This window comes from Cetorhinus maximus, unplaced genomic scaffold, assembly GCF_964194155.1.
Source record: "Cetorhinus maximus unplaced genomic scaffold, sCetMax3.hap1.1 HAP1_SCAFFOLD_540, whole genome shotgun sequence".
In the NCBI taxonomy this organism is placed as follows: Eukaryota; Metazoa; Chordata; class Chondrichthyes; order Lamniformes; family Cetorhinidae; genus Cetorhinus; species Cetorhinus maximus.
The window spans coordinates 168,196-193,635 of NW_027596482.1; the positions used below are offsets into that span (position 1 = coordinate 168,196).

Sequence of the window (25,440 nt, forward strand, 5' to 3'; positions counted from 1 at the left end):
TCACCAGGAGGATCCTGTTGAAGGCGTGCGGCTTCCAAGCTACGGAGATCTTCACCCTGCACGACTCCCGCAAAGGTGGTTATTTCGACGTCACGTTCAAGCAAGTGGCAGACTGCGTCCGGCTCCTGAGGGTGTTCGAGGAGAAGAGAGACCTGCCGGAGATGAAGATCCTGACGGCGGAGCCGCACTTTTCTCTGCCGTTGCAACGGGAACGTGAGGTGATGGTGCATGTGTACAACCCCTTCGTCCCTGTCGCCGACGTGGTCACCTTCCTCACCAGGTACTTCGATAAGGTGGGGAGCGGCACCGAGATTCGAGACGACTTGGGGATCTGGACAGGCAAACGCCTGTTTAAGGTCACGCTAAAGACCGATGGTAAGGGAGCCATTTTCCACCCTCCTTCCAGTTTCGCTATCGGGGGAAACCGTGGCTACCTGGTCTACGCTGGGCAACCCAAGCATTGTCGCTCATGCGGCAAGGCTGGTCATGTGGCGGCCAACTGCAGCGCCTCCCTCTGCAAGATCTGCAAACAGGAAGGGCACCAGACAAAAGACTGCAAACAGGCCAAGTGCTGCAACCTGTGTGGCGAGGCAAGTCACCTCTACAGGACCTGCCCCAAACGCTGCCGTACTTACGCACAGGCAGCCAAAGCCGACCACGGGGAAGCAGAAGAAATGTTCCGTGTCACTCCAACCACCAAGGCCCCCAGGGAGCTCAACGGGACAAAGGAGGACACAGAGAGAGACAAGGTGGAGAAAGAGATTGAGGCAACAGAGAGCCAATCAACAGCACCACCCCCTGAACCTTCCAGTCCTCAGGACAGCGAATCAATGGAGGAGGAGGCAGCAGTGGAAAAGCAGCAGGGGGAGTGGCGGACGGTGAAGAACAAGAAAAGTAAGAGGGAGCGAAGAAGAAGCAAAGGCGTTTCCCAGAGAAGCGGCAAGAGGCGTCTCCCATCCGACACGGATGACAAGGGCAGCAGCTCTTCGGATGAGGAAGTGCCAGAGCGGCACCGACAGAAGAGGCGGCAAAGCTCCAGGGCGTTGGAGGACGAGACACCCGAGCTCCAGAAAATTGGAGACAACAAGGAGACCAACGCACCCCAACTTTGCCTGCAACCTGAGGAGGCCAGTGCACCACAGCCCCTGGAATCTGGGAGCAGTGAGGCAATCATCGCATCCCAGCTCCAGGAAGCCGGGAACAGCAACCCCCCAGAGGGGGTGAGTTTTGGAGAAGCTTCTCCAGCAAAGGTCATCTCAAAATCCGCTCACTACGTGAACCTCCAGATGCCACTGGAGCAGAACACGGCCAAGGAGATCTACCTCAGCCCATCCAAAGTGAAGGAATTTGAGCTCACTACGGGTATGAAGGAGCAGACTAAAGGTCTGGGACTCTCAGAGACAGTGGGTTTGGTAGGAGAATAAATGCTTTAATATGGGTTTAAAGATTGTATCCATAAATGTGCGTAGCATTAAATCTACTACGCGATGTGTTGCGACCTTGGACTACCTAGCCAAGGTCAAAGCTGACCTGTTGTTTCTGCAGGAGTGTGCGATACCGCACCTCAGCTCCTACAGGCAATGGTCACGATGGTGGTCCCACGGGCCATCGATCTGGTCGGGCGGAAACGACTCTCGTTCCTCCGGCCTGGGTATTCTGCTGCGGGGAGGCAACTTCACCGTCTCCGAGGTCAAGGAGGTGGTGGGCGGGCGACTCCTGGTAGCAGACGTAATGTACAAGAACGCTCCACTCCGGTTAATTAACGTGTACGGCCCGGCACAAAGGGCTGAGCGGCTGGAGGTTTTTCAGCAGCTCCCACTGCTGCTGGCGACCTCCAGGCCGGTCATTCTGGGCGGGGACTTCAACTGCATCATCGATGCGGCTGGACGATCCGGCAGGGCCGGAAGCAGATTGGACGCTACGTCCAGATCCCTGATGGAAACAGTTAAGGATGCCAAGCTGCACGACGTCTTCAGCAACCCTGCAGACGGAGCGCAGCGTAGATACACCTGGTCGCGGCCAGACGGGTCCATTCGTTCCAGGATAGACTTCCTGTTTGTGTCCCGTGCATTCACAGTCAGATCCACCGAGGTCAAGCCGGTGTTCTTCTCTGACCACTGCCTCCTACTGGCGGACTGCCACTTGGAGGAAGACCTGAGGGTGGGCAGGGGGGCATGGAAGCTAAATGTGCAACTGCTGACCCCAGAGAACATTGAGGAGCTCAAGAGGGATTACAAAGGTTGGAGAACCGTGAAACCCCTCTTTGAGTCCCTGACACACTGGTGGGAAGTGATCAAGGGAAGCATCAAGAGGTTTTTCATCCTCAAAGGCACCCAGAAAGCTAGAAAGGAACAGAGGGAAATGTCCCGACTCCAGGAAAAGATGCAGAATCTGCTCCGGCTGCGGTCGATGGGGGTCGATGTCAAGGAGGAGCTCCAAGAGGTGAAGGGCCAGCAAGCCTCGCACTTTGCCTCGGAGGCCTCCAAGATCATCTTCCGTTCCAGAGTCCGCTCCGTGGAGCAGGAGGAGACGTGCTCACGTTTCTTCTTCCAAAAGGTACACAGAGAGCGCTCTGTGATCAGCAGCCTGAAGGAAGAAGACGGCTCAGTAAAGTCATCACGGTCCGACATTCTGAGGATCAGCAAATCCTTTTATGCCGGACTGTATGACGTGAAGCCCACGGACAGCACGGCCTCCCAGTCCTTCCTGTCCTCTATCACGGAGGTCCTAGACCACAGTACTCGGGAGAGCCTAGACAAACCGCTAACCCCTGACGAACTGACTAAGGCCCTCGAGTCCTTCGAGAAGAGTAAAACCCCCGGAAGCGACGGCCTGCCGGCGGAGTTGTATTCAGCTCTGTGGGACTTGATCGGCCCAGACCTGCTAGAAGTGTACGAGAGTATGCTCCTGGCCGGCAGCATGTCAGAATCCATGAGGAAAGGCATCATCACCCTCATCTACAAGCACAAGGGGGAAAGGGAGGAAATTAGAAATTGGCGACCCATTTCACTGTTGAATATGGACTATAAGATTCTGTCCAAGGTCATCGCCAACCGGGTCAAATCCACTCTGGAATTGGTGATTCACCCTGACCAGACCTGCTCTGTGCCAGGCAGGAAGATCTCTGACAGCCTGGCGCTGCTCAGGGATACGATTGCCTATGTACAGGACAGGGGTGTGGATACCTGCCTCATCAGCTTGGATCAGGAGAAGGCCTTTGACAGAATATCGCACACCTACATGGGGGATGTGCTCTCCAAAATGGGCTTTGGGGAGGGAATTCGAAATTGGATCCAACTGCTCTACACTAACATCAGTAGCGCAGTCTCAATCAATGGGTGGGAAACAGATAGCTTTCCAATTAAATCTGGAGTCAGGCAGGGCTGCCCTCTCTCGCCTGTCCTTTTTGTGTGCTGCATAGAACCCTTTGCCGAGTCCATCAGGAAGGATCCGGGCATAAGAGGAGTGACGATCCCAGGCAGTGGAGGCACTCAGGTAAAAGCCTCCCTGTACATGGACGACGTCGCCGTCTTCTGCTCGGATCCGCTGTCGGTGCGCAGACTGATGCACGTCTGCGACCAGTTCGAACTGGCCTCGGGAGCCAAGGTAAATCGTGGGAAGAGCGAGGCCATGTTCTTTGGGAAGTGGGCTGACCGATCCTTTGTCCCCTTCACTGTCAGGGCTGACGGCCTGAAGGTGCTGGGGATATGGTTCGGAGGGACCGGGGCATGCGTTAGAAACTGGAAGGAGCGAGTGGCTATGGTGAAAAGGAAACTGGGCATGTGGGAGCGACGCTCCCTCTCCATTGCGGGTAAGAACCTGGTCATCAGGTGTGAGGTACTCTCGCTGTTGCTGTACGTGGCGCAGGTCTGGCCCATTCCACACTCCTGCGCGATGGCGATCACTCGAGCCATCTTCCGCTTTATCTGGAGGTCGAAAATGGATCGTGTCTGCAGGGACGCGATGTACAAGCCTCTAGATAAAGGGGGAAAAAACGTGCCCAACATCGCCCTCATACTGATGGCCACCTTTGTGTGTGGCTGCATCAAGCGGTGCGTAGACCCTCAGTACGCAAACACCAAGTGTCACTACGTGCTGAGGTTCTACCTGTCCCCGGTGTTGCGAAGGATGGGTCTGGCCACGCTGCCGCGGAACGCTCCAAGTAGTTGGACCGTGCCGTACCACCTGTCCCTGGTGGAAAAATTTATGCAGAAAAACACCTTTGACCACAAGTCCATCAGGCAGTGGTCAGCACGTAACGTCCTAGAGGCCCTGAGGGATAAGGAGAGGGTGGACCCTGTGGGATGGTTCCCCGAGCAGACTGTCAAAGTCATTTGGCAGAATGCCTCATCGCCAGAACTTTCCAACAAGCACCAAGACGTAGCTTGGCTGGTGGTGAGAAAGGCCCTCCCCGTCAGATCCTTCCTACACGCCAGGAGTCTCACCCCCTCTGCACGATGCCCTCGAGGTGGCTGTGGTGGGGAAGAGACCGTTGTTCACCTCCTTGTGGATTGTGCCTTTGCAAAGAAAGTCTGGAGAGAGATGCAGTGGTTGCTGTCGAGGTTCATCCCGAGCAGTTCTGTGACACAGGACTCTGTGCTCTACGGGCTGTTCCCAGGGACACACACCGAGACAAACATCGACTGCAGCTGGAGGATCATCAACTCGGTGAAAGACGCGCTTTGGTCTGCCCGAAACTTGTTGGTCTTCCAGCACAAAGAGTTGTCCCCGACCGATTGTTGCGGACTGGCACAATCCAAAGTCCAGGACTACGTGCTGAGGGACGCACTAAAGCTTGGGGCAGCTGCCGCAAAGGCGCAATGGGGAAGGGTCGCTGTCTAAGACCTTTCTACCACAGCGCACCGAGAGACTGGGAACTGTTTAGAGCCCCTCGGGCTGTACAGATTAAAATGAAAGGCTGTAAATGATTGTAATATTGTTTGTACTGATGCACCTGGTGATACATTTTGTAAAAGTTTAACCTGGATTGTACCCTTGTAATGTTGTTTTTGAAATGGTTTTGAATGTGATTGAAGATTTTTTATGAATAAAGTATATTTTTACAATAAAAAAAAAAAAAAAAAAAAAATCTGTTCTTATCAGTTTAATATCTGATACGTCCCTTATCTGGGGACCATATATTAAATTGATTTTTGGAGCAGGGAGATGGAATAGGGGCTTGCTCCGTCCACTCCACGCATCGACCCGGTATTGCAGTATCTCTGGGAACGGTGCACCCTCCCCTTTCCAGGGGATTTTCAATGCTAAAAATAGTTTTCTTACAAACATCTGCTTTCTTTACTTCTCAACATGTACATGTTCCAAAATCCAACTTTCTTTGGAAAAACTCAGCAAGTCTGGCAGCATCGGCGGAGAAGAAACCAGTCAACGTTTCGAGCCCTCATGGCCCTTCAGCAGAACTGAAGCATAGTTTCAACAAGGGAGAAATATAAATTGGTTTAAGGTGGGTGGGGGGGAAGAGACACATTGAGGGTGTGGTGTGAGCAGATAATCAAAAGATGTCAGAGACAAAAGGGTCAAAGAGGTGTTGAAGGTGGTGGTCTTTGTCTGAGAAAAGTGCTAATTAAGAATGCAAGACAGGATATTCAAAGTACAGCTCTAGTGGGGGTGGGGTGGAAAGACTAAAGGTCTTTAGTCATTCTTAATTAGCACTTTTCTCAGACAAAGACCACCACCTTCAACACCTCTTTGACCCTTTTGTCTCTGACATCTTTTGATTATCTGCTCACACCACACCCTCAATGTGTCTCTTCCCCCCCCACCCACCTTAAACCAATTTATATTTCTCCCTTGTTGAAACTATGCTTCAGTTCTGCTGAAGGGCCATGAGGGCTCGAAACGTTGACTGGTTTCTTCTCCGCCGATGCTGCCAGACTTGCTGAGTTTTTCCAGGTAATTCTGTTTTTATTTTGTTTTGGATTTCCAGCATCCGCAGTAGCTTTTAGCTTTTTGTTTTTATCCAACTTTCTTTCTTTCTCTCTCTCTCTCTCTCTCTCTCACTCACTCACCCGCAGCAGCTACACACAAAAAACACGCACGCTCACCCAACACTCACAGACAGCACTCTCATCTCACAAACACTCTACCTCACTTATACAAAAACAGCTTTCACTTGCAAATACACCTCTCAAACACTCTCTCAGCTGCACCTTTCGCCTCACAACATTTTAAACCAGCTCTCTGCTGCCGCTGCCGCTGCTGCTGCTGACACAGCAACAATCAAAACTCACACCTCAAAGCTCACACACTTTACACAGCTACTCCGAAACCTCTACATCCACATTCACACAATCCTTACATTGCACAAGGAGCCCATTCCGCCCGTCGTGCCTGCACCAGCTCTCCCGGTGAACATTTCACCTCGTGCCTTTCTCCTGCCTTCTCCACGTAACCCGGCACATGCTTTCTTTTCAAATAATCATCTCATTCCCTCTTCAATTGAACCTGCCTCCGCCGCGCTATCAGGTGGTGCATTCCAGACCCTGACCGCTCGCTGCTCCTATCGCTTTTGCTTCTTTTGCCAGTTACTTTAAACCTGTGCCCTCTCCTTCTCGATCCTTGCCCCGGTGCAAACAGTTTCTCCCTATCTACTCTCTCCAGAGCCCTCATGATTTTCAATACCTCTATCAAGTCTCCTCTCAGACTTCTTTTCCCCAAGGAATACAGTCCCAACTTCTCCAATCTTACTTCATAACTCAACTTCCTCGCCCCTGGAACCAAACTCGTAAACCTCTTCTGCACTCTCTCCAATGCCTCCACTACCTTCCTAAAATGCAAGTCAAAATGCAATCCCTCAGAGTCGGCATGGCTTTACGAAGAGTAAATCGTGTTTGACTAATTTGCTAGAGTTCTTTGAAGATGTGACAAGCAAAGTGGATAACGGGGATCCTGTAGATGTAGTATGTCTGGACTTCCAGAAGGCATTTGATAAGGTGCCGCACAAAAGATTAATACACAAGATAAGATCACACGCAGCTAAGGGTAATATATTAGCTTGGATAGAGGATTGGCTAACCAACAGAAAGCAGAGAGTCAAGATAAATGGGTCTTTTGTGGATGCCAAGCTGTAACTAGTGGGGTGCCACAGGGTTCGGTCCTCGGGCCCCAACTATTTACTTGGATTCAGGAGTAGAAGGTACTATAGCTAAATTTGCAGATGACACCAAAATAGGTGGGAAAGTAAGTTGCAATGAAGAAATAAGAAATTTACAAATGGATATGGACAGGTTAGGTGAATGGGCCAAAATTTGGCAGATGGAGTTTAACTAAGTTAAATAAGTTTAATAAGTGTGCGGTTATCCATTTTGGTCAGAAGAATAAAAAGGCGACTTATTATTCAAATGGAGAGAAACTTCAGAAATGCTTCAGCACAGAGGGATCTGGGTGTCCTCGCGCACGAATCGCTGAAAGCTAGTATGCAGGTACAGCAGGTAACAAGGAAGGCAAATGGAATCGCTTCTCGGCCTTTTGGCTAAGATCAAGTGTTGCAGGGGCGACACCATGGTCCTACCAAGGCAAGGTCGGGATGGAAGGGCTATAACCAATCGCAATCGAAATCCATACCGTGGGTTACCTATCACCGTCCGAGTCACGGTGAACCACAGCGAAGGAGGATCACCTATGGATCGGGGCTTCTTCACCAGGAGGATCCTGTTGAAGGCGTGCGGCTTCCAAGCTACGGAGATCTTCACCCTGCACGACTCCCGCAAAGGCGGTTATTTTGACGTGACGTTCAAGCGGGTGGCAGACTGCGTCCGGCTCCTGAGGGTGTTCGAGGAGAAGAGAGACCTGCCGGAGATGAAGATCCTGACGGCGGAGCCGCACTTTTCTCTGCCGTTGCAACGGGAACGTGAGGTGATGGTGCATGTGTACAACCCCTTCGTCCCTGTCGCCGACGTGGTCACCTTCCTCACCAGGTACTTCGATAAGGTGGGGAGCGGCACTGAGATTCGAGACGACTTGGGGATCTGGACAGGCAAACGCCTGTTTAAGGTCACGCTAAAGACCGATGGTAAGGGAGCCATTTTCCACCCTCCTTCCAGTTTCGCAATCGGGGGAAACCGTGGCTACCTGGTCTACGCTGGGCAACCCAAGCATTGTCGCTCATGCGGCAAGGCTGGTCATGTGGCGGCCAACTGCAGCGCCTCCCTCTGCAAGATCTGCAAACAGGAAGGGCACCAGACAAAAGACTGCAAACAGGCCAAGTGCTGCAACCTGTGTGGCGAGGCAAGTCACCTCTACAGGACCTGCCCCAAACGCTGCCGTACTTACGCACAGGCAGCCAAAGCCGACCACGGGGAAGCAGAAGAAATGTTCCGTGTCACTCCAACCACCAAGGCCCCCAGGGAGCTCAACGGGACAAAGGAGGACACAGAGAGAGACAAGGTGGAGAAAGAGATTGAGGCAACAGAGAGCCAATCAACAGCACCACCCCCTGAACCTTCCAGTCCTCAGGACAGCGAATCAATGGAGGAGGAGGCAGCAGTGGAAAAGCAGCAGGGGGAGTGGCGGACGGTGAAGAACAAGAAAAGTAAGAGGGAGCGAAGAAGAAGCAAAGGCGTTTCCCAGAGAAGCGGCAAGAGGCGTCTCCCATCCGACACGGATGACAAGGGCAGCAGCTCTTCGGATGAGGAAGTGCCAGAGCGGCACCGACAGAAGAGGCGGCAAAGCTCCAGGGCGTTGGAGGACGAGACACCCGAGCTCCAGAAAATTGGAGACAACAAGGAGACCAACGCACCCCAACTTTGCCTGCAACCTGAGGAGGCCAGTGCACCACAGCCCCTGGAATCTGGGAGCAGTGAGGCAATCATCGCACCCCAGCTCCAGGAAGCCGGGAACAGCAACCCCCCAGAGGGGGTGAGTTTTGGAGAAGCTTCTCCAGCAAAGGTCATCTCAAAATCCGCTCACTACGTGAACCTCCAGATGCCACTGGAGCAGAACACGGCCAAGGAGATCTACCTCAGCCCATCCAAAGTGAAGGAATTTGAGCTCACTACGGGTATGAAGGAGCAGACTAAAGGTCTGGGACTCTCAGAGACAGTGGTTTTGGTAGGAGAATAAATGCTTTAATATGGGTTTAAAGATTGTATCCATAAATGTGCGTAGCATTAAATCTACTACGCGATGTGTTGCGACCTTGGACTACCTTGCCAAGGTCAAAGCTGACCTGTTGTTTCTGCAGGAGTGTGCGATACCGCACCTCAGCTCCTACAGGCAATGGTCACGATGGTGGTCCCACGGGCCATCGATCTGGTCGGGCGGAAACGACTCTCGTTCCTCCGGCCTGGGTATTCTGCTGCGGGGAGGCAACTTCACCGTCTCCGAGGTCAAGGAGGTGGTGGGCGGGCGACTCCTGGTAGCAGACGTAATGTACAAGAACGCTCCACTCCGGTTAATTAACGTGTACGGCCCGGCACAAGGGGCTGAGCGGCTGGAGGTTTTTCAGCAGCTCCCACTGCTGCTGGCGACCTCCAGGCCGGTCATTCTGGGCGGGGACTTCAACTGCATCATCGATGCGGCTGGACGATCCGGCAGGGCCGGAAGCAGATTGGACGCTACGTCCAGATCCCTGATGGAAACAGTTAAGGATGCCAAGCTGCACGACGTCTTCAGCAACCCTGCAGACGGAGCGCAGCGTAGATACACCTGGTCGCGGCCAGACGGGTCCATTCGTTCCAGGATAGACTTCCTGTTTGTGTCCCGTGCATTCACAGTCAGATCCACCGACGTCAAGCCGGTGTTCTTCTCTGACCACTGCCTCCTACTGGCGGACTGCCACTTGGAGGAAGACCTGAGGGTGGGCAGGGGGGCATGGAAGCTAAATGTGCAACTGCTGACCCCAGAGAACATTGAGGAGCTCAAGAGGGATTACAAAGGTTGGAGAACCGTGAAACCCCTCTTTGAGTCCCTGACACACTGGTGGGAAGTGATCAAGGGAAGCATCAAGAGGTTTTTCATCCGCAAAGGCACCCAGAAAGCTAGAAAGGAACAGAGGGAAATGTCCCGACTCCAGGAAAAGATGCAGAATCTGCTCCGGCTGCGGTCGATGGGGGTGGATGTCAAGGAGGAGCTCCAAGAGGTGAAGGGCCAGCAAGCCTCGCACTTTGCCTCGGAGGCCTCCAAGATCATCTTCCGTTCCAGAGTCCGCTCCGTGGAGCAGGATGAGACGTGCTCACGTTTCTTCTTCCAAAAGGTACACAGAGAGCGCTCTGTGATCAGCAGCCTGAAGGAAGAAGACGGCTCAGTAAAGTCATCACGGTCCGACATTCTGAGGATCAGCAAATCCTTTTATGCCGGACTGTATGACGTGAAGCCCACGGACAGCACGGCCTCCCAGTCCTTCCTGTCCTCTATCACGGAGGTCTTAGACCACAGTACGCGGGAGAGCCTAGACAAACCGCTAACTCCTGACGAACTGACTAAGGCCCTCGAGTCCTTCGAGAAGAGTAAAACCCCCGGAAGCGACGGCCTGCCGGCGGAGTTGTATTCGGCTCTGTGGGACTTGATCGGCCCAGACCTGCTAGAAGTGTACGAGAGTATGCTCCTGGCCGGCAGCATGTCAGAATCCATGAGGAAAGGCATCATCACCCTCATCTACAAGCACAAGGGGGAAAGGGAGGAAATTAGAAATTGGCGACCCATTTCACTGTTGAATGTGGACTATAAGATTCTGTCCAAGGTCATCGCCAACCGGGTCAAATCCGCCCTGGAATTGGTGATTCACCCTGACCAGACCTGCTCTGTGCCAGGCAGGAAGATCTCTGACAGCCTGGCGCTGCTCAGGGATACGATTGCCTATGTACAGGACAGGGGTGTGGATACCTGCCTCATCAGCTTGGATCAGGAGAAGGCCTTTGACAGAATATCGCACACCTACATGGGGGATGTGCTCTCCAAAATGGGCTTTGGGGAGGGAATTCGAAATTGGATCCAACTGCTCTACACTAACATCAGTAGCGCAGTCTCAATCAATGGGTGGGAAACAGATAGCTTTCCGATTAAATCTGGAGTCAGGCAGGGCTGTCCTCTCTCGCCTGTCCTTTTCGTGTGCTGCATAGAACCCTTTGCCGAGTCCATCAGGAAGGATCCGGGCATAAGAGGAGTGACGATCCCAGGCAGTGGAGGCACTCAGGTAAAAGCCTCCCTGTACATGGACGACGTCGCCGTCTTCTGCTCGGATCCGCTGTCGGTGCGCAGACTGATGCACGTCTGCGACCAGTTCGAACTGGCCTCGGGAGCCAAGGTAAATCGTGGGAAGAGCGAGGCCATGTTCTTTGGGAAGTGGGCTGACCGATCCTTTGTCCCCTTCACTGTCAGGGCTGACGGCCTGAAGGTGCTGGGGATATGGTTCGGAGGGACCGGGGCATGCGTTAGAAACTGGAAGGAGCGAGTGGCTATGGTGAAAAGGAAACTGGGCATGTGGGAGCGACGCTCCCTCTCCATTGCGGGTAAGAACCTGGTCATCAGGTGTGAGGTACTCTCGCTGTTGCTGTACGTGGCGCAGGTCTGGCCCATTCCCCACTCCTGCGCGATGGCGATCACTCGAGCCATCTTCCGCTTTATCTGGAGGTCGAAAATGGATCGTGTCTGCAGGGACGCGATGTACAAGCCTCTAGATAAAGGGGGAAAAAACGTGCCCAACATCGCCCTCATCCTGATGGCCACCTTTGTGTGCGGCTGCATCAAGCGGTGCGTAGACCCTCAGTACGCAAACACCAAGTGTCACTACGTGCTGAGGTTCTACCTGTCCCCGGTGTTGCGAAGGATGGGTCTGGCCACGCTGCCGCGGAACGCTCCAAGTAGTTGGACCGTGCCGTACCACCTGTCCCTGGTGGAAAAATTTATGCAGAAAAACAACTTTGACCACAAGTCCATCAGGCAGTGGTCAGCACGTAACGTCCTTGAGGCCCTGAGGGATAAGGAGAGGGTGGACCCTGTGGGATGGTTCCCCGAGCAGACTGTCAAAGTCATTTGGCAGAATGCCTCATCGCCAGAACTTTCCAACAAGCACCAAGACGTAGCTTGGCTGGTGGTGAGAAAGGCCCTCCCCGTCAGATCCTTCCTACACGCCAGGAGTCTCACCCCCTCTGCACGATGCCCTCGAGGTGGCTGTGGTGGGGAAGAGACCGTTGTTCACCTCCTTGTGGATTGTGCCTTTGCAAAGAAAGTCTGGAGAGAGATGCAGTGGTTGCTGTCGAGGTTCATCCCGAGCAGTTCTGTGACACAGGACTCTGTGCTCTACGGGCTGTTCCCAGGGACACACACCGAGACAAACATCAACTGCAGCTGGAGGATCATCAACTCGGTGAAAGACGCGCTTTGGTCTGCCCGAAACTTGTTGGTCTTCCAGCACAAAGAGTTGTCCCCGACCGATTGTTGCGGACTGGCACAATCCAAAGTCCAGGACTACGTGCTGAGGGACGCACTAAAGCTTGGGGCAGCTGCCGCAAAGGCGCAATGGGGAAGGGTCGCTGTCTAAGACCTTTCTACCACAGCGCACCGAGAGACTGGGAACTGTTTAGAGCCCCTCGGGCTGTACAGATCAAAATGAAAGGCTGTAAATGACTGTAATATTGTTTGTACTGATGCACCTGGTGATACATTTTGTAAAAGTTTAACCTGGATTGTACCCTTGTAATGTTGTTTTTGAAATGGTTTTGAATGTGATTGAAGATTTTTATGAATAAAGTATATTTTTACAAAAAAAAAAAAAAAAAAAAAAAAAAAAATCTGTTCTTATCAGTTTAATATCTGATACGTCCCTTATCTGGGGACCATATATTAAATTGATTTTTGGAGCAGGGAGATGGAATAGGGGCTTGCTCCGTCCACTCCACGCATCGACCCGGTATTGCAGTATCTCTGGGAACGGTGCACCCTCCCCTTTCCAGGGGATTTTCAATGCTAAAAATAGTTTTCTTACAAACATCTGCTTTCTTTACTTCTCAACATGTACATGTTCCAAAATCCAACTTTCTTTGGAAAAACTCAGCAAGTCTGGCAGCATCGGCGGAGAAGAAACCAGTCAACGTTTCGAGCCCTCATGGCCCTTCAGCAGAACTGAAGCATAGTTTCAACAAGGGAGAAATATAAATTGGTTTAAGGTGGGTGGGGGGGAAGAGACACATTGAGGGTGTGGTGTGAGCAGATAATCAAAAGATGTCAGAGACAAAAGGGTCAAAGAGGTGTTGAAGGTGGTGGTCTTTGTCTGAGAAAAGTGCTAATTAAGAATGCAAGACAGGATATTCAAAGTACAGCTCTAGTGGGGGTGGGGTGGAAAGACTAAAGGTCTTTAGTCATTCTTAATTAGCACTTTTCTCAGACAAAGACCACCACCTTCAACACCTCTTTGACCCTTTTGTCTCTGACATCTTTTGATTATCTGCTCACACCACACCCTCAATGTGTCTCTTCCCCCCCCACCCACCTTAAACCAATTTATATTTCTCCCTTGTTGAAACTATGCTTCAGTTCTGCTGAAGGGCCATGAGGGCTCGAAACGTTGACTGGTTTCTTCTCCGCCGATGCTGCCAGACTTGCTGAGTTTTTCCAGGTAATTCTGTTTTTATTTTGTTTTGGATTTCCAGCATCCGCAGTAGCTTTTAGCTTTTTGTTTTTATCCAACTTTCTTTCTTTCTCTCTCTCTCTCTCTCTCTCTCACTCACTCACCCGCAGCAGCTACACACAAAAAACACGCACGCTCACCCAACACTCACAGACAGCACTCTCATCTCACAAACACTCTACCTCACTTATACAAAAACAGCTTTCACTTGCAAATACACCTCTCAAACACTCTCTCAGCTGCACCTTTCGCCTCACAACATTTTAAACCAGCTCTCTGCTGCCGCTGCCGCTGCTGCTGCTGACACAGCAACAATCAAAACTCACACCTCAAAGCTCACACACTTTACACAGCTACTCCGAAACCTCTACATCCACATTCACACAATCCTTACATTGCACAAGGAGCCCATTCCGCCCGTCGTGCCTGCACCAGCTCTCCCGGTGAACATTTCACCTCGTGCCTTTCTCCTGCCTTCTCCACGTAACCCGGCACATGCTTTCTTTTCAAATAATCATCTCATTCCCTCTTCAATTGAACCTGCCTCCGCCGCGCTATCAGGTGGTGCATTCCAGACCCTGACCGCTCGCTGCTCCTATCGCTTTTGCTTCTTTTGCCAGTTACTTTAAACCTGTGCCCTCTCCTTCTCGATCCTTGCCCCGGTGCAAACAGTTTCTCCCTATCTACTCTCTCCAGACCCCTCATGATTTTCAATACCTCTATCAAGTCTCCTCTCAGACTTCTTTTCCCCAAGGAATACAGTCCCAACTTCTCCAATCTTACTTCATAACTCAACTTCCTCGCCCCTGGAACCAAACTCGTAAACCTCTTCTGCACTCTCTCCAATGCCTCCACTACCTTCCTAAAATGCAAGTCAAAATGCAATCCCTCAGAGTCGGCATGGCTTTACGAAGAGTAAATCGTGTTTGACTAATTTGCTAGAGTTCTTTGAAGATGTGACAAGCAAAGTGGATAACGGGGATCCTGTAGATGTAGTATGTCTGGACTTCCAGAAGGCATTTGATAAGGTGCCGCACAAAAGATTAATACACAAGATAAGATCACACGCAGCTAAGGGTAATATATTAGCTTGGATAGAGGATTGGCTAACCAACAGAAAGCAGAGAGTCAAGATAAATGGGTCTTTTGTGGATGCCAAGCTGTAACTAGTGGGGTGCCACAGGGTTCGGTCCTCGGGCCCCAACTATTTACTTGGATTCAGGAGTAGAAGGTACTATAGCTAAATTTGCAGATGACACCAAAATAGGTGGGAAAGTAAGTTGCAATGAAGAAATAAGAAATTTACAAATGGATATGGACAGGTTAGGTGAATGGGCCAAAATTTGGCAGATGGAGTTTAACTAAGTTAAATAAGTTTAATAAGTGTGCGGTTATCCATTTTGGTCAGAAGAATAAAAAGGCGACTTATTATTCAAATGGAGAGAAACTTCAGAAATGCTTCAGCACAGAGGGATCTGGGTGTCCTCGCGCACGAATCGCTGAAAGCTAGTATGCAGGTACAGCAGGTAACAAGGAAGGCAAATGGAATCGCTTCTCGGCCTTTTGGCTAAGATCAAGTGTTGCAGGGGCGACACCATGGTCCTACCAAGGCAAGGTCGGGATGGAAGGGCTATAACCAATCGCAATCGAAATCCATACCGTGGGTTACCTATCACCGTCCGAGTCACGGTGAACCACAGCGAAGGAGGATCACCTATGGATCGGGGCTTCTTCACCAGGAGGATCCTGTTGAAGGCGTGCGGCTTCCAAGCTACGGAGATCTTCACCCTGCACGACTCCCGCAAAGGCGGTTATTTTGACGTGACGTTCAAGCGGGTGGCAGACTGCGTCCGGCTCCTGAGGGTGTTCGAGGAGAAGAGAGACCTGCCGGAGATGAAGATCCTGACGGCGGAGCCGCACTTTTCTCTGCCGTTGCAACGGGAACGTGAGGTGATGGTGCATGTGTACAACCCCTTCGTCCCTGTCGCCGACGTGGTCACCTTCCTCACCAGGTACTTCGATAAGGTGGGGAGCGGCACTGAGATTCGAGACGACTTGGGGATCTGGACAGGCAAACGCCTGTTTAAGGTCACGCTAAAGACCGATGGTAAGGGAGCCATTTTCCACCCTCCTTCCAGTTTCGCTATCGGGGGAAACCGTGGCTACCTGGTCTACGCTGGGCAACCCAAGCATTGTCGCTCATGCGGCAAGGCTGGTCATGTGGCGGCCAACTGCAGCGCCTCCCTCTGCAAGATCTGCAAACAGGAAGGGCACCAGACAAAAGACTGCAAACAGGCCAAGTGCTGCAACCTGTGTGGCGAGGCAAGTCACCTCTACAGGACCTGCCCCAAACGCTGCCGTACTTACGCACAGGCAGCCAAAGCCGACCACGGGGAAGCAGAAGAAATGTTTCGTGTCACTCCAACCACCAAGGCCCCCAGGGAGCTCAACGGGACAAAGGAGGACACAGAGAGAGACAAGGTGGAGAAAGAGATTGAGGCAACAGAGAGCCAATCAACAGCACTACCCCCTGAACCTCCCAGTCCTCAGGACAGCGAATCAATGGAGGAGGAGGCAGCAGTGGAAAAGCAGCAGGGGGAGTGGCGGACGGTGAAGAACAAGAAAAGTAAGAGGGAGCGAAGAAGAAGCAAAGGCGTTTCCCAGAGAAGCGGCAAGAGGCGTCTCCCATCCGACACGGATGACAAGGGCAGCAGCTCTTCGGATGATGAAGTGCCAGAGCGGCACCGACAGAAGAGGCGGCAAAGCTCCAGGGCGTTGGAGGACGAGACACCCGAGCTCCAGAAAATTGGAGACAACAAGGAGACCAGCGCACCCCAACTTTGCCTGCAACCTGAGGAGGCCAGTGCACCACAGCCCCTGGAATCTGGGAGCAGTGAGGCAATCATCGCACCCCAGCTCCAGGAAGCCGGGAACAGCAACACCCCAGAGGGGGTGAGTTTTGGAGAAGCTTCTCCAGCAAAGGTCATCTCAAAATCCGCTCGCTACGTGAACCTCCAGATGCCACTGGAACAGAACACGGCCAAGGAGATCTACCTCAGCCCATCCAAAGTGAAGGAATTTGAGCTCACTACGGGTATGAAGGAGCAGACTAAAGGTCTGGGACTCTCAGAGACAGTGGGTTTGGTAGGAGAATAAATGCTTTAAAATGGGTTTAAAGATTGTATCCATAAATGTGCGTAGCATTAAATCTACTACGCGATGTGTTGCGACCTTGGACTACCTAGCCAAGGTCAAAGCTGACCTGTTGTTTCTGCAGGAGTGTGCGATACCGCACCTCAGCTCCTACAGGCAATGGTCACGATGGTGGTCCCACGGGCCATCGATCTGGTCGGGCGGAAACGACTCTCGTTCCTCCGGCCTGGGTATTCTGCTGCGGGGAGGCAACTTCACCGTCTCCGAGGTCAAGGAGGTGGTGGGCGGGCGACTCCTGGTAGCAGACGTAATGTACAAGAACGCTCCACTCCGGTTAATTAACGTGTACGGCCCGGCACAAGGGGCTGAGCGGCTGGAGGTTTTTCAGCAGCTCCCACTGCTGCTGGCGACCTCCAGGCCGGTCATTCTGGGCGGGGACTTCAACTGCATCATCGATGCGGCTGGACGATCCGGCAGGGCCGGAAGCAGATTGGACGCTACGTCCAGATCCCTGATGGAAACAGTTAAGGATGCCAAGCTGCACGACGTCTTCAGCAACCCTGCAGACGGAGCGCAGCGTAGATACACCTGGTCGCGGCCAGACGGGTCCATTCGTTCCAGGATAGACTTCCTGTTTGTGTCCCGTGCATTCACAGTCAGATCCACCGAGGTCAAGCCGGTGTTCTTCTCTGACCACTGCCTCCTACTGGCGGACTGCCACTTGGAGGAAGACCTGAGGGTGGGCAGGGGGGCATGGAAGCTAAATGTGCAACTGCTGACCCCAGAGAACATTGAGGAGCTCAAGAGGGATTACAAAGGTTGGAGAACCGTGAAACCCCTCTTTGAGTCCCTGACACACTGGTGGGAAGTGATCAAGGGAAGCATCAAGAGGTTTTTCATCCGCAAAGGCACCCAGAAAGCTAGAAAGGAACAGAGGGAAATGTCCCGACTCCAGGAAAAGATGCAGAATCTGCTCCGGCTGCAGTCGATGGGGGTGGATGTCAAGGAGGAGCTCCAAGAGGTGAAGGGCCAGCAAGCCTCGCACTTTGCCTCGGAGGCCTCCAAGATCATCTTCCGTTCCAGAGTCCGCTCCGTGGAGCAGGATGAGACGTGCTCACGTTTCTTCTTCCAAAAGGTACACAGAGAGCGCTCTGTGATCAGCAGCCTGAAGGAAGAAGACGGCTCAGTAAAGTCATCACGGTCCGACATTCTGAGGATCAGCAAATCCTTTTATGGCGGACTGTATGACGTGAAGCCCACGGACAGCACGGCCTCCCAGTCCTTCCTGTCCTCTATCACGGAGGTCTTAGACCACAGTACGCGGGAGAGCCTAGACAAACCGCTAACTCCTGACGAACTGACTAAGGCCCTCGAGTCCTTCGAGAAGAGTAAAACCCCCGGAAGCGACGGCCTGCCGGCGGAGTTGTATTCGGCTCTGTGGGACTTGATCGGCCCAGACCTGCTAGCAGTGTACGAGAGTATGCTCCTGGCCGGCAGCATGTCAGAATCCATGAGGAAAGGCATCATCACCCTCATCTACAAGCACAAGGGGGAAAGGGAGGAAATTAGAAATTGGCGACCCATTTCACTGTTGAATGTGGACTATAAGATTCTGTCCAAGGTCATCGCCAACCGGGTCAAATCCGCTCTGGAATTGGTGATTCACCCTGACCAGACCTGCTCTGTGCCAGGCAGGAAGATCTCTGACAGCCTGGCGCTGCTCAGGGATACGATTGCCTATGTACAGGACAGGGGTGTGGATACCTGCCTCATCAGCTTGGATCAGGAGAAGGCCTTTGACAGAATATCGCACACCTACATGGGGGATGTGCTCTCCAAAATGGGCTTTGGGGAGGGAATTCGAAATTGGATCCAACTGCTCTACACTAACATCAGTAGCGCAGTCTCAATCAATGGGTGGGAAACAGATAGCTTTCCCATTAAATCTGGAGTCAGGCAGGGCTGTCCTCTCTCGCCTGTCCTTTTCGTGTGCTGCATAGAACCCTTTGCCGAGTCCATCAGGAAGGATCCGGGCATAAGAGGAGTGACGATCCCAGGCAGTGGAGGCACTCAGGTAAAAGCCTCCCTGTACATGGACGACGTCGCCGTCTTCTGCTCGGATCCGCTGTCGGTGCGCAGACTGATGCACGTCTGCGACCAGTTCGAACTGGCCTCGGGAGCCAAGGTAAATCGTGGGAAGAGCGAGGCCATGTTCTTTGGGAACTGGGCTGACCGATCCTTTGTCCCCTTCACTGTCAGGGCTGACGGCCTGAAGGTGCTGGGGATATGGTTCGGAGGGACCGGGGCATGCGTTAGAAACTGGAAGGAGCGAGTGGCTATGGTGAAAAGGAAACTGGGCATGTGGGATCGACGCTCCCTCTCCATTGCGGGTAAGAACCTGGTCATCAGGTGTGAGGTACTCTCGCTGTTGCTGTACGTGGCGCAGGTCTGGCCCATTCCAGACTCCTGCGCGACGGCGATCACTCGAGCCATCTTCCGCTTTATCTGGAGGTCGAAAATGGATCGTGTCCGCAGGGACGCGATCTACAAGCCTCTAGATAAAGGGGGAAAAAACGTGCCCAACATCGCCCTCATACTGATGGCCACCTTTGTGTGCGGCTGCATCAAGCGGTGCGTAGACCCTCAGTACGCAAACACCAAGCGTCACTACGTGCTGAGGTTCTACCTGTCCCCGGTGTTGCGAAGGATGGGTCTGGCCACGCTGCCGCGGAACGCTCCAAGTAGTTGGACCGTGCCGTACCACCTGTCCCTGGTGGAAAAATTGATGCAGAAAAACACCTTTGACCACAAGTCCATCAGGCAGTGGTCAGCACGTAACGTCCTAGAGGCCCTGAGGGATAAGGAGAGGGTGGACCCTGTGGGATGGTTCCCCGAGCAGACTGTCAAAGTCATTTGGCAGAATGCCTCATCGCCAGAACTTTCCAACAAGCACCAAGACGTAGCTTGGCTGGTGGTGAGAAAGGCCCTCCCCGTCAGATCCTTCCTACACGCCAGGAAGCTCACCCCCTCTGCACGTTGCCCTCGAGGTGGCTGTGGTGGGGAAGAGACCGTTGTCCACCTCCTTGTGGATTGTGCCTTTGCAAAGAAAGTCTGGAGAGAGATGCAGTGGTTGCTGTCGAGGTTCATCCCGAGCAGTTCTGTGACACAGGACTCTGTGCTCTACGGGCTGTTCCCAGGGACACACACCGAGACAAACATCAACTGCAGCTGGAGGATCATCAACTCGGTGAAAGAGGCGCTTTGGTCTGCCCGAAACTTGTTGGTCTTCCAGCACAAAGAGTTGTCCCCGACCGATTGTTGCGGACTGGCACAATCCAAAGTCCAGGACTACGTGCTGAGGGACGCACTAAAGCTTGGGGCAGCTGCCGCAAAGGCGCAATGGGGAAGGGTCGCTGTCTAAGACCTTTCTACCACAGCGCACCGAGAGACTGGGAACTGTTTAGAGCCCCTCGGGCTGTACAGATCAAAATGAAAGGCTGTAAATGATTGTAATATTGTTTGTACTAATGCACCTGGTGATACATTTTGTAAAAGTTTAACCCTGGATTGTACCCTTGTAAGGTTGTTTTTGAAATGGTGTGGAATGTGATTGAAGATATTTTATGAATAAAGTATATTTTTACAAAAAAAAAAAAAAATCTGTTCTTATCAGTTTAATATCTGATACGTCCCTTATCTGGGGACCATATATTAAATTGATTTTTGGAGCAGGGAGATGGAATAGGGGCTTGCTCCGTCCACTCCACGCATCGACCCGGTATTGCAGTATCTCTGGGAACGGTGCACCCTCCCCTTTCCAGGGGATTTTCAATGCTAAAAATAGTTTTCTTACAAACATCTGCTTTCTTTACTTCTCAACATGTACATGTTCCAAAATCCAACTTTCTTTCTTTCTCTCTCTCTCTCTCTCTCTCTCACTCACTCACTCACCCGCAGCAGCTACACACAAAAAACACGCACTCTCACCCAACACTCGCTGGCAGGGCCGGCAGCAGATTGGACGCTACGTCCAGATCCCTGATGGAAACAGTTAAGGATGCCAAGCTGCACGACGTCTTCAGCAACCCTGCAGACCGAGCGCAGCGTAGATACACCTGGTCGCGGCCAGACGGGTCCATTCGTTCCAGGATAGACTTCCTGTTTGTGTCCCGTGCATTCACAGTCAGATCCACCGAGGTCAAGCCGGTGTTCTTCTCTGACCACTGCCTCCTACTGGCGGACTGCCACTTGGAGAAGGACCTGAGGGTGGGCAGGGGGGCATGGAAGCTAAATGTGCAACTGCTGACCCCAGAGAACATTGAGGAGCTCAAGAGGGATTACAAAGGTTGGAGAACCGTGAAACCCCTCTTTGAGTCCCTGACACACTGGTGGGAAGCGATCAAGGGAAACATCAAGAGGTTTTTCATCCTCAAAGGCACCCAGAAAGCTAGAAAGGAACCGAGGGAAATGTCCCGACTCCAGAAAAAGATGCAGAATCTGCTCCGGCTGCAGTCGATGGGGGTGGATGTCAAGGAGGAGCTCCAAGAGGTGAAGGGCCAGCAAGCCTCGCACTTTGCCTCGGAGGCCTCCAAGATCATCTTCCGTTCCAGAGTCCGCTCCATGGAGCAGGATGAGACGTGCTCACGTTTCTTCTTCCAAAAGGTACACAGAGAGCGCTCTGTGATCAGCAGCCTGAAGGAAGAAGACGGCTCAGTAAAGTCATCACGGTCCGACATTCTGAGGATCAGCAAATCCTTTTATGGCGGACTGTATGACGTGAAGCCCACGGACAGCACGGCCTCCCAGTCCTTCCTGTCCTCTATCACGGAGGTCTTAGACCACAGTACGCGGGAGAGCCTAGACAAACCGCTAACTCCTGACGAACTGACTAAGGCCCTCGAGTCCTTCGAGAAGAGTAAAACCCCCGGAAGCGACGGCCTGCCGGCGGAGTTGTATTCGGCTCTGTGGGACTTGATCGGCCCAGACCTGCTAGCAGTGTACGAGAGTATGCTCCTGGCCGGCAGCATGTCAGAATCCATGAGGAAAGGCATCATCACCCTCATCTACAAGCACAAGGGGGAAAGGGAGGAAATTAGAAATTGGCGACCCATTTCACTGTTGAATGTGGACTATAAGATTCTGTCCAAGGTCATCGCCAACCGGGTCAAATCCGCTCTGGAATTGGTGATTCACCCTGACCAGACCTGCTCTGTGCCAGGCAGGAAGATCTCTGACAGCCTGGCGCTGCTCAGGGATACGATTGCCTATGTACAGGACAGGGGTGTGGATACCTGCCTCATCAGCTTGGATCAGGAGAAGGCCTTTGACAGAATATCGCACACCTACATGGGGGATGTGCTCTCCAAAATGGGCTTTGGGGAGGGAATTCGAAATTGGATCCAACTGCTCTACACTAACATCAGTAGCGCAGTCTCAATCAATGGGTGGGAAACAGATAGCTTTCCCATTAAATCTGGAGTCAGGCAGGGCTGTCCTCTCTCGCCTGTCCTTTTCGTGTGCTGCATAGAACCCTTTGCCGAGTCCATCAGGAAGGATCCGGGCATAAGAGGAGTGACGATCCCAGGCAGTGGAGGCACTCAGGTAAAAGCCTCCCTGTACATGGACGACGTCGCCGTCTTCTGCTCGGATCCGCTGTCGGTGCGCAGACTGATGCACGTCTGCGACCAGTTCGAACTGGCCTCGGGAGCCAAGGTAAATCGTGGGAAGAGCGAGGCCATGTTCTTTGGGAACTGGGCTGACCGATCCTTTGTCCCCTTCACTGTCAGGGCTGACGGCCTGAAGGTGCTGGGGATATGGTTCGGAGGGACCGGGGCATGCGTTAGAAACTGGAAGGAGCGAGTGGCTATGGTGAAAAGGAAACTGGGCATGTGGGATCGACGCTCCCTCTCCATTGCGGGTAAGAACCTGGTCATCAGGTGTGAGGTACTCTCGCTGTTGCTGTACGTGGCGCAGGTCTGGCCCATTCCAGACTCCTGCGCGACGGCGATCACTCGAGCCATCTTCCGCTTTATCTGGAGGTCGAAAATGGATCGTGTCCGCAGGGACGCGATCTACAAGCCTCTAGATAAAGGGGGAAAAAACGTGCCCAACATCGCCCTCATACTGATGGCCACCTTTGTGTGCGGCTGCATCAAGCGGTGCGTAGACCCTCAGTACGCAAACACCAAGCGTCACTACGTGCTGAGGTTCTACCTGTCCCCGGTGTTGCGAAGGATGGGTCTGGCCACGCTGCCGCGGAACGCTCCAAGTAGTTGGACCGTGCCGTACCACCTGTCCCTGGTGGAAAAATTGATGCAGAAAAACACCTTTGACCACAAGTCCATCAGGCAGTGGTCAGCACGTAACGTCCTAGAGGCCCTGAGGGATAAGGAGAGGGTGGACCCTGTGGGATGGTTCCCCGAGCAGACTGTCAAAGTCATTTGGCAGAATGCCTCATCGCCAGAACTTTCCAACAAGCACCAAGACGTAGCTTGGCTGGTGGTGAGAAAGGCCCTCCCCGTCAGATCCTTCCTACACGCCAGGAAGCTCACCCCCTCTGCACGTTGCCCTCGAGGTGGCTGTGGTGGGGAAGAGACCGTTGTCCACCTCCTTGTGGATTGTGCCTTTGCAAAGAAAGTCTGGAGAGAGATGCAGTGGTTGCTGTCGAGGTTCATCCCGAGCAGTTCTGTGACACAGGACTCTGTGCTCTACGGGCTGTTCCCAGGGACACACACCGAGACAAACATCAACTGCAGCTGGAGGATCATCAACTCGGTGAAAGAGGCGCTTTGGTCTGCCCGAAACTTGTTGGTCTTCCAGCACAAAGAGTTGTCCCCGACCGATTGTTGCGGACTGGCACAATCCAAAGTCCAGGACTACGTGCTGAGGGACGCACTAAAGCTTGGGGCAGCTGCCGCAAAGGCGCAATGGGGAAGGGTCGCTGTCTAAGACCTTTCTACCACAGCGCACCGAGAGACTGGGAACTGTTTAGAGCCCCTCGGGCTGTACAGATCAAAATGAAAGGCTGTAAATGATTGTAATATTGTTTGTACTAATGCACCTGGTGATACATTTTGTAAAAGTTTAACCCTGGATTGTACCCTTGTAAGGTTGTTTTTGAAATGGTGTGGAATGTGATTGAAGATATTTTATGAATAAAGTATATTTTTACAAAAAAAAAAAAAAATCTGTTCTTATCAGTTTAATATCTGATACGTCCCTTATCTGGGGACCATATATTAAATTGATTTTTGGAGCAGGGAGATGGAATAGGGGCTTGCTCCGTCCACTCCACGCATCGACCCGGTATTGCAGTATCTCTGGGAACGGTGCACCCTCCCCTTTCCAGGGGATTTTCAATGCTAAAAATAGTTTTCTTACAAACATCTGCTTTCTTTACTTCTCAACATGTACATGTTCCAAAATCCAACTTTCTTTCTTTCTCTCTCTCTCTCTCTCTCTCTCACTCACTCACTCACCCGCAGCAGCTACACACAAAAAACACGCACTCTCACCCAACACTCGCTGGCAGGGCCGGCAGCAGATTGGACGCTACGTCCAGATCCCTGATGGAAACAGTTAAGGATGCCAAGCTGCACGACGTCTTCAGCAACCCTGCAGACCGAGCGCAGCGTAGATACACCTGGTCGCGGCCAGACGGGTCCATTCGTTCCAGGATAGACTTCCTGTTTGTGTCCCGTGCATTCACAGTCAGATCCACCGAGGTCAAGCCGGTGTTCTTCTCTGACCACTGCCTCCTACTGGCGGACTGCCACTTGGAGAAGGACCTGAGGGTGGGCAGGGGGGCATGGAAGCTAAATGTGCAACTGCTGACCCCAGAGAACATTGAGGAGCTCAAGAGGGATTACAAAGGTTGGAGAACCGTGAAACCCCTCTTTGAGTCCCTGACACACTGGTGGGAAGCGATCAAGGGAAACATCAAGAGGTTTTTCATCCTCAAAGGCACCCAGAAAGCTAGAAAGGAACCGAGGGAAATGTCCCGACTCCAGAAAAAGATGCAGAATCTGCTCCGGCTGCAGTCGATGGGGGTGGATGTCAAGGAGGAGCTCCAAGAGGTGAAGGGCCAGCAAGCCTCGCACTTTGCCTCGGAGGCCTCCAAGATCATCTTCCGTTCCAGAGTCCGCTCCATGGAGCAGGATGAGACGTGCTCACGTTTCTTCTTCCAAAAGGTACACAGAGAGCGCTCTGTGATCAGCAGCCTGAAGGAAGAAGACGGCTCAGTAAAGTCATCACGGTCCGACATTCTGAGGATCAGCAAATCCTTTTATGGCGGACTGTATGACGTGAAGCCCACGGACAGCACGGCCTCCCAGTCCTTCCTGTCCTCTATCACGGAGGTCTTAGACCACAGTACGCGGGAGAGCCTAGACAAACCGCTAACTCCTGACGAACTGACTAAGGCCCTCGAGTCCTTCGAGAAGAGTAAAACCCCCGGAAGCGACGGCCTGCCGGCGGAGTTGTATTCGGCTCTGTGGGACTTGATCGGCCCAGACCTGCTAGCAGTGTACGAGAGTATGCTCCTGGCCGGCAGCATGTCAGAATCCATGAGGAAAGGCATCATCACCCTCATCTACAAGCACAAGGGGGAAAGGGAGGAAATTAGAAATTGGCGACCCATTTCACTGTTGAATGTGGACTATAAGATTCTGTCCAAGGTCATCGCCAACCGGGTCAAATCCGCT

At 52.5% G+C, this 25,440-nt stretch overlaps 2 non-coding genes and 2 pseudogenes across 2 annotated transcripts; all 4 read left to right on the plus strand.

Moving 5' to 3' along the window:
- Positions 1-5,054: 5,054 nt before the first annotated feature.
- On the plus strand, positions 5,055-5,242 carry LOC144674038 (U2 spliceosomal RNA). Its single transcript, XR_013574461.1, has one exon. It is a non-coding gene; the product is annotated as a U2 spliceosomal RNA (small nuclear RNA).
- Positions 5,243-12,710: 7,468 nt separating this feature from the next.
- On the plus strand, positions 12,711-12,902 carry LOC144674041 (U2 spliceosomal RNA). The gene has a single exon (XR_013574463.1). It is a non-coding gene; the product is annotated as a U2 spliceosomal RNA (small nuclear RNA).
- A 7,470-nt stretch (positions 12,903-20,372) lies between these two features.
- Positions 20,373-20,550, plus strand: LOC144674013 (U2 spliceosomal RNA; annotated as a pseudogene).
- Positions 20,551-23,899: 3,349 nt separating this feature from the next.
- On the plus strand, positions 23,900-24,077 carry LOC144674014 (U2 spliceosomal RNA; annotated as a pseudogene).
- Positions 24,078-25,440: the final 1,363 nt, after the last annotated feature.